This window comes from Capsicum annuum, chromosome 3 (assembly GCF_002878395.1).
Source record: "Capsicum annuum cultivar UCD-10X-F1 chromosome 3, UCD10Xv1.1, whole genome shotgun sequence".
NCBI classification, from domain to species: domain Eukaryota; kingdom Viridiplantae; phylum Streptophyta; class Magnoliopsida; order Solanales; family Solanaceae; genus Capsicum; species Capsicum annuum.
This window is the reverse complement of record NC_061113.1, coordinates 14,474,520-14,487,581: the sequence shown is the minus strand read 5'-3', so window position 1 is coordinate 14,487,581 and position 13,062 is coordinate 14,474,520. Positions and strand designations below refer to the sequence as shown.

General features: G+C 32.4%; 1 pseudogene; it reads left to right on the top strand.

The window, feature by feature from the left end:
* Nucleotides 1–1,404: 1,404 nt before the first annotated feature.
* LOC124896578 lies at nucleotides 1,405–11,485 on the top strand (annotated as a pseudogene).
* The last annotated feature ends 1,577 nt before the right edge of the window (nucleotides 11,486–13,062 follow it).

Sequence of the window (13,062 nt, the reverse complement as noted above, 5' to 3'; positions counted from 1 at the left end):
CTGATAGTTGAGGGTGTGATCCTTAGAAGCAATCCTTACATTCCAAAACTATGTAGTCATCATAGGTTGATACATCAACACTGACAAATGAGGGTTGATGAGGTGGATTAACACTGTCAGATAAGGGTCCCACCATTCCCTTTTGGGGACACTGCTAGAGGAGGGTCACTCACAGCTTGTCCTTACCAGTGGGGCGGTATTAACACCTTTCTAATTGGGGCTACAGGTTGGACCCTAAATTTATTCAGAAAAGGGGCATGCCAGTTAGATGAATTCTCCCACAGTTTCAGTTACAGAATCAGGATAGTCAGATACAGTCACTCAGTCTCAGTAATAGAAATCATATAGTTTTACAGAATTCAGGACTGTCAGATACAATCACTCAGCTCAATTCAAAACTCATCTAGTTCCATCATGATTAGGACTGTCAGATATAGTCATACACCTCAATAAAGAACTTTGATAGTTCTACAAATTTTAGGACTATCAGATACAGTTATCTAAATCAGCATAGAATTTAGATCAGTTATTCATAATCAGAACTGTCAGAAACAGTCTTTCAGTTATCAATTATCAGTAAACTCAAACATCAATAATAGTAGACTCAGTTATTCAGTATCCCCGTATTAGTAAACTCAGATATCAGTAAATCCATGTTATCAGTAGACTCAGAAATCAAAACTCAGTATCCATTCCTATCATGACTTTAGTTACAGTTACGTATTTATGCATGTATTCTCACATTCATGTTATTCAGTCAGTTAGTATTGTTCATGCATATGAGCCCTTTGCATTCAGCCTACCTCACTTGCATACCAGTAGATTCAATCGTGCTGACGCATTTGCGCTATGGTGTTTTATACCATAGGTTCAGAAGCACGAGATCTAGAGCGTCTGTGACATTTCAGATTTCGGCAGTCAAATTTAGCAGTGAGTCCTCATCATTCGAGGATGTTATTATTTTATTATTTCATTCATTCAGTGCTTAGACATTTCAGTAGATGGAGTTAGTTGGGAACATATCCCATCAACTCCTTATTCAGACAGTTCAGTTAGTTAAAGGTTTTCAGACTAGATGTTTTCAAACAGTTTCTTTTAGTTTTGGGTATTTCTATACTCCGTTCAGATATTATTTTATTCAGAAGTTATTCAGTTTTGAACCTTACGGCCTTACAATTTATATTCCGTATTTTTTTACAGTGTATGTAATATATATATATATATATATATATATATATATATATATATATATTGCATTGCTTAGTTACAAATATCAGTCATGGGTTATCTGGTGGTCCTTCGAGATTGCTAGCACCGTGTAGCTTTTTGGGTACCAAATTTGGGGCGTTACATACACCTTATACGACACGCAAGGCTTGTACCCTACACCAATATTAGTAGTATATGATGATGGTTTCAAAAATATTCTCATTACTTCAGGTTTTCACTCTCTTGTACCTCTTTACAAAGTTTTTTTAAAATGTTAAATAGGTAGAGGAAGATTTAAATGTAAACTAAGTCTCGAGTATATATAAGTTGTCACATCAAAATGAAAATCAAAACTAAAGTGAAGAGAATAGAAATTGAATGATTCATAGCTATTAGAGTGAAAAATACTTTCACTTGAATTGACAATTCAAATTAAAAGGATGTCTGTCATTGAAAATATAGTAAAGAAATTATTTTCTCAAAGCAAATGAAACCCATCATATGAAATTTTCATGGAAGAGACTTGTACATTGACTTGAGAATGATAAAATTTAAGTATTTGCAGTGGACTCTTTATTTCTGTCGAGAGTAAAAGATGCAGATTATATGAATTAGTCGTATCTAATGTTTGAGAATGATATTCTACTACTCTTTTGGCTACTTAAATGTACTTGACTAGATCAATTATTGGTCCAACAAAGTATTTTTTTCAATAAAATAGGTCCACATAAATAGATGTCTAATCAAGTATAAGGACTTTCTTATGCAAGCTTTGAAATTTTACATCACATGAATGAATTTGTGTGATGCAGCTACTTTGAAATTTCAACAGCAAGACTTAAAAAATACAACACATCTAGCACTTACAATTCATTATCTTTCTTGACTTAATTTCCTCCGCTCTTTTTAAAAAAATAAAAATTTAAGGGAGGTACAACCCATTAACATCGCATTATTTCAGTAACAGTGGAATTGATTAATATGAAGAAAGTTCAAACACATACAAACAAGCATATGGAGATAATTCCTTCCCTAATCTCTCCACTTTGATCACTTTTTTAAGTAACAGTGGTGTTTTCTGGCTAACTTGTGTATTGAATACGTGTTACCTTTCACCAGCAAATGTATATCAAATAACTCAGTCACCACCATGGGTTTGGCACCCACAAGACTCATAATTAGCCTGTGAATAGTTTTTATTTCAATAAAATAAATTGAGATCATCATCTGTGCTATCATCTATTAAAAGATTTACCCCTTTTTCTCTTTAAGGAGAATAAGAAAAAAGGGTATTTTTTATAGTTCATACTAACTACACATGATAGTTGATGATTAGACTAAAGAATACGTTCTGTTAATGAGTAGTAACATCAAACCAAAATTCAAAGAGACATGGATTTGTGTGTTGTAGTTTTCATATGAAATTTCCACCGCAATACTTACAAAATCTTTCTTGACTTTATTTTTCTCTGCTCTTTTTTCCTTTTCTTTTAGGACCGATGAAATGTGTTTAATTATTCGGAGTTTAATTTGATTAAATAATTTAAAATGGGTTAACAGAACTTTCAAACTAAGTTATTCAATGTTTAATTATCCATGTTCAGGATATTTTTATTAGTACTTGAGATAGATTTGCTTATATGAATAAACATAATGACATCATTAGCACCACAATAAAGACTCATTGACTTGAAAGTCATTCTGATTCTACGCCTTAGTTTACACGCAAGGCTTGTATTGGTTTATTACAATATAAATAGTGTACCCAACACCAATTTCATCAACAACAAAAATTATCAACTCAAAATCGTTTAACATGAAGGTTTCAAAAATTTTCTCTTTACTTCAGTTTTTCACTCTCTTTACAATTACTTTTTTCTTCCACTAAGGAAGCAACTACTCTCCTAAAATGGAAATCATCTTTCAATTATTATTACTGAAGTTTATGTTTCAATCAATTTTTTGGAACAAGGGCATCGGTTAAAAGTTTTTTATGTTTCAATTAATATTGAAACAAATGTATTTTGAGTTACAAAGAAAATGAATGTGAAATTGCAATTGAAACAAATGCATCTTTGAGTTACAAATGCATTAACAATTGTAAATTCATTTACGTTTAAGGTTCTTGAAACTTGAAAGAAAGACAATTTTTGTTCATGAACCTATTAACTATTGCTTAATTAATACTTTTCACTTGCATGAAAATTTTACCCTATAAACAGTGTTTCTTTTGTTTGGAAAAGACAAGCACTCAAAACTACTTTCCCCTTGAAAAATACTTGAGAGACATTGATCAAATGGTGAAATCACCAATTCAAGAATAGAAGAACAACATTCTTGAAAACTACTTGTTTTGTGGCTTAGTTGAATCCTGAAGATAGAGTTGTCACTAGTTCTTCCGTTTGCTCGTGGGAGAGACTCCAACTATCTTCAAGAAGTGTATTATCGTGCCTCTAAGTCAAGCAAGTTTTATTTTGAATTTCTTGTACAATTATCATTATTGTTCTAACAATATGAAGATAGTTGTCTCTATGGCTTCTACATCAATATCAAATAGTATTCCATCTTTGCTTAATCCTAATTTTGAAATATTTGATGGCAAATACTTTCCTAGATGACGTGGAAAGATGGAATTCTTTTTAAGATGATTAAAGTTGGCATATGTTCTTGAAGAACCTTGTCCTAATGCTCCTGGTTCTGAGGTAGCATCTGACGAGGCTACTTTGATTAAAGAACAAATTGTCAAATGGCAATATGATGATTATTTGTGCAAGAATTATATTCTTGGAGGAATGTTCAACAAATATTCTGATCAATATTATGTTAAATGCAAATATGCTAAAGAGATCTGGGACACTCTTCAAGCTATTTATTTAGCAGAAGAGGGGAGTTCTAAGAAATTTCTCGTTTCAAATTATATGGAGTTCAAAATGGTTGATGACAAATCAATCACTGAACAAGTACAAGAATTCCAACTTATAGCTAATAAAATTGTTATATCTGAAATTGCTCTTGATAAAAACTTTCATGTTGGTGCTATTGTATCAAAACTTCCTCCATCTTGGAAAGAGTACTGAAGCAAACTCTTACACAAAAAGGAAGATTTGACTCTTGAATAATTATTGCAACACTTGCAAATTGAACAAGAGACACGATGGCGCGATAATAATAGTTTGAAGGAACCTGTCATGAAAGCTCATATGATTGAAGAAAAATCAAACAAGAAGGAACCAGAAAATAAGAATTTTTCAAAGGCAAAGAAGACTACAAATTTCAAGCGTAATGGTGCTAATTTTAAATCTGGTGAATGCTATCATTGTCATAAAGTTGGTCACTATGCGCGTGATTGTAGAATTCTCAAAGTCGAAAAGAAGAAAGAAAAAACAAATAAAAATAAAAAAAACGATCTTGTGGCAAAGCTCACAGAAGCATTTGTAGCAGAAGATCAAGTGAAATGGTGGATAGATACCGGCGCAACTCATCACATATCAGGTAATCAAAATTCTTTCAAGACTTATGAATCAGTGCGGGACGGTAAAATTGTATATATGGGAAACTCCTCCTCTACTAAAGTTGTGGGAAAAGGAATTGTTGAACTGAGTTTACTTCTGGAAAGATAGTTACATGGATGGACGTATTGCATGTTCCTGATATTCGAAAGAACTTGGTGTCAGGTACACTTCTTTCGAAGCATAGTTTTAAAATAGCTTTTGAGGCAGGTAAGTTTATTTTATCTAAAAATGACATGTTTGTTGGAAAATGTTATGTTGCAAATGAAATGTTTAAATTCAATATCAAAAATGAAAATATTTCTGCTTATCTTGTGGAGTCTCTGGACTTATGACATAAACGTCTGGGACATGTGAATTTTAGATTCATTCAACTTATGGTGAATAATGGATTAATCAAAGATTGTGGAAATAATCATACTACTAAGTGTCTTACTTGTAGTAAATGCAAGATTAGGAAGAAGCCCTTTAAGAAGTTGAAAGGACTTCCACACTTTTGTAATTAATCCACACTGATATTTGTGAGATGGATTATTTGTCATGTCATGGAAAGAGGTATTTTATCACTTTTATTGATGACTACTCAAGATATACTTATGTCTTTCCATTGAAAACAAAAGATGAAACATTTGAGACTTTCAAAACATATAAAGCAGAAGTTTAAAATAAATTGAGTGTGAAAATTAAGTCGATTAGGTCTGATAGAGGTGAAGAGTACTTAAAGTTAGATTTGATTGATTTTGGTGAGAGATAAGGCATTGGAAAATAATTGACCATGTCCTATACACCAAAACAAAATGGTGTAGCAGAAAGAAAAAATAGGACTTTCATAGAAATGGTTAATTCTATGCTTTATGGATCTGGTATATCTGAAAATTTGTGGACTGAAGCCTTGCTTTCAGCATGTCATATTTTGAATAGAATTACTTCCAGAAATCATTATGCATCTCCATATGAACTTTGGAATAATTGAAGACCAAATATAAATTATTTTAAAGTATGGGGTTGTTTGGCTCATGTTCGATTATCAAATCAACATTTAACCAAGATTGGCTATAGAGGAGTAGATTGTGTGGTTATTGGTTATTCACAAACCAGTAAGGCTTATAGATTTTTAAATCTTGAGACCCCAAGTCCTCACACAATTATTGAATCTTTACATGCTAACTATTTTTAGCATATATATCCCAAGAAAAAAGATTCTTTTGAACAAGATTCAAGTTCTTCTATTTCTCCTCTTAAAAGGAAAATAGTTGAGCCATTGGGAGAAAGTCAACCAAGACGTAGTTCAAGATCAGCCAAATCAAAAGACTTTGGACCTGATTTTTAAGCTTATTTGGTTGCAAAGGATCTTGAAAGTTATGCTGAAGCTATGTCTTCACATGATACTCCATTTTGGCGTGAAGCCACTAATGATGCAATACATTCTATATTATCTAATAATACATGGATATTGTCAGATCTTTCTACTGGATGTAAACCAATTAGTTGCCGATGGATTTTTAGGAAGAAAATAAAATCCAATGATACTTCAGATAAGTACAAAGCCCGTTTGGTAGATAAAGGCTTTACTCAATTGAAAGATATTGATTATTTTGATACTTTTGCACCTGTAGCTCGGATGACTTCTATTTGTCTCTTGATTGCTTTAGCAGCAATTCATGGTCTTGTGATTCATCAGATGGATACTGCATTCCTGAATGGAGATCTAGACGAAGAAGTCTACATGAAACAACCAGAAGGATTTGTCAATCCTGGTCAAGAACGTAAAGTTTATAAACTTCTTAAATCTCTTTATGAATTAAAACAAGCTCCAAGATAATGGCATGATAAATTTAGAAAAGTTATGATTTCTAATGGCTACTTAATCAATGATGGAGATATCTGCATATTTAGTAAATTTCAAGAAAATTCTGGTGTTATAATATGTCTTTATGTAGATGACATGTTGATTTGTGGAACTGATATCGAAAGAGTCAAAGAAACAAAATATTTTCTTGCTTCTCAGTTTGAAAGGAAAGATCTTGGAGAAGCTGATGTAGTTTTAGGCATCAAAATTGTAAGATCGGCAAATGGTTTGACTCTTACTCAATCAAGCTATATTGAGAAGGTTCTAAAGAGGTTTGGTCATTTTGACGACAAGCCTGCTCCTACACCATTTGATCGTAGCATCAAACTAGTACGAAACTCTGGTGATATTCTTGATCAATTGACATATTCTCAGATTGTTAGGAGTCTTATGTATGCCATGCATTGTACCAGGCCAGATATTGGTTATACAGTAGGAACTTTGAGCAAGTTTACTGATAACCCCGGAGTTGAGCATTGGAATGCCTTAATTTGTGTTTCAAGGTATCTGAAGGGTATAATTAATGTTGTCCTGCATTATTCTACCTTTCCAGCAGTTCTTGAAAGATATAGTGATGTTACTTGGAATTCTGATCCGAATGACTCTAAATCTATTACTGCTTGGATTTTCACTTTGGCTGGAGAAACAATATCTTGGAGATCAAAGAAGCAGACACGTATTACTCACTTAACCATTGAGTTAGAATTTATCTCTATGTCTTCTGCTGGAGAAGAAACTAATTGGTTGCGGAGTATGCTGATAGATATTCCATTATGGGGTAAGCCAATACCACTTTTGACTATATATTGTGATAATAAAGCTGCTATATTTCGGGCTTCAAGTGATTGTTACAATGGCAAGTCAATACAAGTTCGTCTCAAACATAATCATGTGAGAATATTATTGGAGGATGGCATAATATCGCTTCAATATGTGAAGTCCAAACTCAATTTAGCAGATCCTTTGTCTAATGGATTAGGTAAGGAATTGGTGGTACAAACATGTAATGGGATGGGAATAAAGCCTATTGTAGGTTGATTGTACTTTATGGTAACCCTACCTAATGATGTAATCTTAGGTTCAAAGGGAAAAACAAGTAAAGTTACAATTGTGAAGCACATCAATAAAAAAAAAAATTCCCTAGAAAGTGAGTAGATGTGTATAATTTGAGATTTTTTCTCTTGATAAATCTATAAGACTGATATCGGTTGGAGTAAATAATAACACTCTTGATAGATTTGACAATATTCCTACAAAAAAAAAGGATGAGATTATATTCTCTTATTAAGTCTATACACTGATTTCGGTTGGAGTGTGTAGGAACACTCTTGATAGATTTACTGATACTTTGTTGTAAAGGAGGATGAGATTAATTTCTCTTAATGAAATTCATAGACTACTTAGTCGGAGTATGCAAAGTTACTCTTGATGAATTCACCGCACTAAGTGCGAAGTGGACGCCACTTCAATAAGATTTTAACAGGAAAATCTTAAAGCACTTAACTAAAAGGATTAGGGACACATGACCATAAGGTGTCAAAGGATTTTGATTTTCACTGGAACATAGCAATATGTGTGGAGTATTTTTCTACTTCATTCAATGAACCACTTAGTTCAAGATTTATTCACTAAGTAGGCAATGATTTAGAAAGTCTTCACTAGCTAATGGTTCAAGTCCAAAAGACACCATTATTGATGCATGTTGCTAGATTAATGTCTCAAAAGAATTTTATTTCTTAAAGATAAAATTTCTTGAAACAAGTGGGGGATTGTTATTACTGAAGTTTATGTTTCAATCAATTTTTTGGAACAAGTGCATCGGTTAAAAGTTTTTTATGTTTCAATTAATATTGAAACAAATGCATTTTGAGTTACAAAGAAAATGAATGGAAATTACAATTGAAACAAATGCATCTTGAGTTACAAATGCATTAACAATTATCAATTCATTTACGTCTTAGGTTCTTGAAACTTGAAAGAAAGACAATTTTTGTTCATGAACCTATTAACTATTTCTTAATTAATACTTTTTACTTGCATGAAAATTTTACCCTATAAATAGTGTTTCTTTTGTTTGGAAAAGACAAGCACTCAAAACTACTTTTTCCTTGAAAAACACTTGAGAGACATTGATCAAATGGTGAAATCACCAATTCAAGAATAGAAGAACAACATTCTTGAATGCTACTTGTTTTGTGGCTTAGTTGAATCCTGAAGATAGAGTTGTCACTAGTTCTTCCGTTTGCTCGTGGGAGAGACTCCAACTATCTTCAAGAAGCGTATTATCGTGCCTCTAAGCCAAGCAAGTTCTATTTTGAATTTCTTGTACAATTATCATTATTGTTCTAACCTCAAGAACCAGAATAATTTCTTATTGGCTTCATGGAAACCAAGTTCAGATGCATGCAACGACCGGTACGGAGTTGCATGCATTAATGGCAGGGTAAACACGTTGAATATCACGAATGCTAGCGTCTTTAGTACCCTCTATGATTTTCCGTTTTCATCCCTCCCTTTTCTTGAAAATGTTGATCTTAGCATGAACAGTCTCTCTGGCACCATCCCACCTGAGATCGGTAATCTCACTAATCTTATCTATCTTGACTTGCATACCAATCAAATTTCGGGCATAATCCCATCACAAATCAGCTCACTAGCCAAGCTTCAGATCCCCCGCATATTTGACAACCATTTAAATGGTCCCATTCCAGGAGAAATAGGTCAGCTAAGATCTCTTACTGAGCTATCTTTGGGCATGAACTTCCTTAGTGGTTCGATTCCTGCTTCATTGGGGAATTTGAACAACTTGTCCCATTTGTATCTTTATGAGAATCACCCTTCTGGCTCTATTCCCAAAGAAAGAGGAAAACTTGTCAATCTTGTTGAAGCTTATCTTGAAACAAACCAATTAACAGGTCACATCCCACCAGAAATGGGCAACTTGACCAATGCAAAAGTGTTCTATGCTTTCTCGAACGAATTGTTTGGTCCCATTCCAGCAGAATTAGGGAAGATGCGGTCACTTCAGAATTTAAGCTTATATTCAAACAATCTTTCTGGCCCAATTCCAAAAACAATAGGTGACTTAACTGAGCTCAAACTTCTAAACCTGTATGCTAATCAACTCTCTAGCCCAATTCCTAGTGTGTTGGGAAATCTGAAAAGCCTCAATTTTCTGGAATTATCCTATAATCAACTCTCTGGTTCAATTCCGTCTTCCTTTGGCAATTTGAGAAACTTCCAATACCTGTTTCTCGGTGACAACAATATGGCAGAGGAAATTCCTTCATCTTTTTGTAATTTGACATCACTGAAATTCCTGCATTTGTCGAGAAACAACTTGAAGGGAAAAATTCTGCAATATTTGGGGAATATCAGTGGCCTCTATTATGTGACGAAGTCACATAATAATCTCTGTGGAGAACTCCCGTCAGCTATTTGCAATTTAACATCACTAGAAATTCTAGATTTGGCTAGAAACAATCTAAAAGAGCAATTCCGCAATGTTTTGGCAACATGAGTCGTCATCTTGAGGTTCTTGATATTCAGCACAACGATCTTACCGGTACTCTTCCAACAACTTTTAGCATTGGAAGTGCACTCCAAAGCTTCAATTTGCATGGAAATAAGCTAGAGGGAAAAATTCCACGATCCTTGGAAAATTGCCAACAACTGGAAGTTCTTGATTTAGGAGACAATCTCCTCAATGATACATTCCCAATGTGGTTGGGAACTCTTCCTGAGTTGCGAGTTTTAAGCTTGAAGTCGAACAAGTTGCATGGACCCATTAGAACTTTAGGAAATGAAAACATTTATCCTGAGCTTCGATTTTTAGATCTCTCTTTCAATGCCTTCACGGGAAACTTACCGATGAGTTTGTTTCAACATTTCAAAGCCATGAAGAAAATTGATCCATCAAAGAAGGCACCGAGTGATGAAAGATATGGGTATTTTGAGAACTCCATAGCTGTCGTAACAAAGGGATTGGAGCTTGAAGTTGTGAGAATCTTGTTTTTGTACACCACTATTGATCTTTCAAACAATAAATTTGAAGGACATATTCCAAGTATGATAGGTGAACTCATTGCACTTCGTGTTCTAAATTTATCTCATAATGGATTGCAAGGTCCTATTCCGCAATCACTTGGATGTTTATCTTCACTGGACCTGTCAGGTAACCATCTTGTAGGAGAGATACCACCACAATTTGCTTCTCTTACATCTCTTGAAATCTTAAATCTCTCCTACAATCATCTCGAAGGGTGCATTCCTCAAGGAAATCAATTTCATACCTTTGAGAACAATTCATATGAAAGTAATGATGGATTACGTGGATTCTCACTTTCAAGAGGTTGTGATAATTCAACATCAGAAAAAACTTAGGCCGGATCTGCGCTTGATGAAGAAAGCAACTCTGAATTTCTGAATGATTTTAGGAAAGCAGCTCTTATAACCGGACTATGTATCGGATTATCCATAATATATATATCTTGATCTCAACTGGAAATATGAAATGGCTTGAAAGAATCATTGAAGAGTACGCTCATGTTTGAATGTCTCGTTACATAATCCCAAAAGTAAGACAATAGCTCAAGCTATTTAACTCATAATTTCAAACCATCTTCGTTTCTCAAACGGGAATAAGCTTATAGCTACCTACCCCAGTAACTTACTGATCTGTGTTACGAATTAGAACAAGAAAATATTACGAACCAAAACCTGAATTCTCTTCAATATCCCGTCTGCAGAAGAGTACGTGAAGAATCTAAGTGGGACTCCCTTACAAAGGGAAAGAAAATGGTTTCGACAAAAGAACAAATAGATGTAACTTGGCAAAATCCCTCATTCATTGATTCTGTAGCACTACTAAAACTTGAATTTTTATTTTCCTTTTTTACTTTGGGGAGCAACACCAAATTGAGATCATCAATCTGCGCTATCATCTATTAAAAGATCTACCCCTTTTTCTCTTTATCGTTCAAACTAGGAGTGTCAAACGGGCCGGGCCGGGCCGGGCCACTCTTGATCCGGCCCTTCTATTTTAACCGAATTGAGGGTCGATTTTGGCACTAGACGGGCCGGGCCCAACAGTGAAAAAATTAAAACCTACCCTAAACCGGCCCACTTAACCCAACCCAGTCAAACCCATCAAAATCCAGTCAAAAATCGATCAAACCCGTTTAAAAAAAAAATAAAAAATCCAATATAGACTATATACACTACAATTATATACACTATATACACTATAATTATATACACTATATACACTCCAATATACAATATATATTTTTAAAAAAATATATAAACAATCACACATATATACGTATCATGCAATATATAATTATATATGACTATAAGTGCTACTTTAAATAAAACATATACTATAATAGTATAATAAATATATACACTACAATATATATATATATATATATTTATATTTATATACTAATTTCTAAAACATATACATATTTATACGTTAAATGTATACGCTTATAGAAGATACATACACATATATACGCACCATTCAATATTTATGTACTACTTGTCTACTTTAAATAAAACATATACTACAATATATATATATATATACATACATAGTTATATACTGATTTATAAAACACATACACATGTATACATTAAATATATACTACTTTAGAAGATATATACACATATTTATGCACGATTCAATATATATGTACTACTTTAAATAAAATATATACTACAATATACATATATATATATACAACAATATGTATGTATATATATATATATATATATATATAGTTATATACTAATTTATAAAACACATACACATGTATACGTTAAATATATACTACAATATACATACATACATACATATATATATATATATATATACAACAATATGTATATATATACATAGTTATATACTAATTTATAAAATACATACACATGTATACGTTAAATATATACTACTTTAGAAGATATATACACATATATATGCATCCTTTCAATATATATGTACTACTTTAAATAAAATATATACTACAATATACATATATATATATATATACAACAATATGTATATATATATATAGTTACATACTAATTTATAGAACATATACACTTGTATACGTTAAAGATATACGTCGATAGAAGATATATACACATATATACTCACCATTCAATATATATATACTACTTTAAATAAAGTATATACTACAATATATATATATATATATATATATACTTACATACTAATTTATAAAACATATACACTTGTATGCGTTAAATAAATACTACTTTAGAAGATATATACACATATATATGCACCATTCAATATATATGTACTACTTTAAATAAAATATCTACTACAATATACATATATATATACAACAATATGTATATATATATATAGTTACATACTGATTTATAGAACATATACACTTGTATACGTTAAAGATATACTTCTATAGAAGATATATACACATATATACGCACTATTCAATATATATG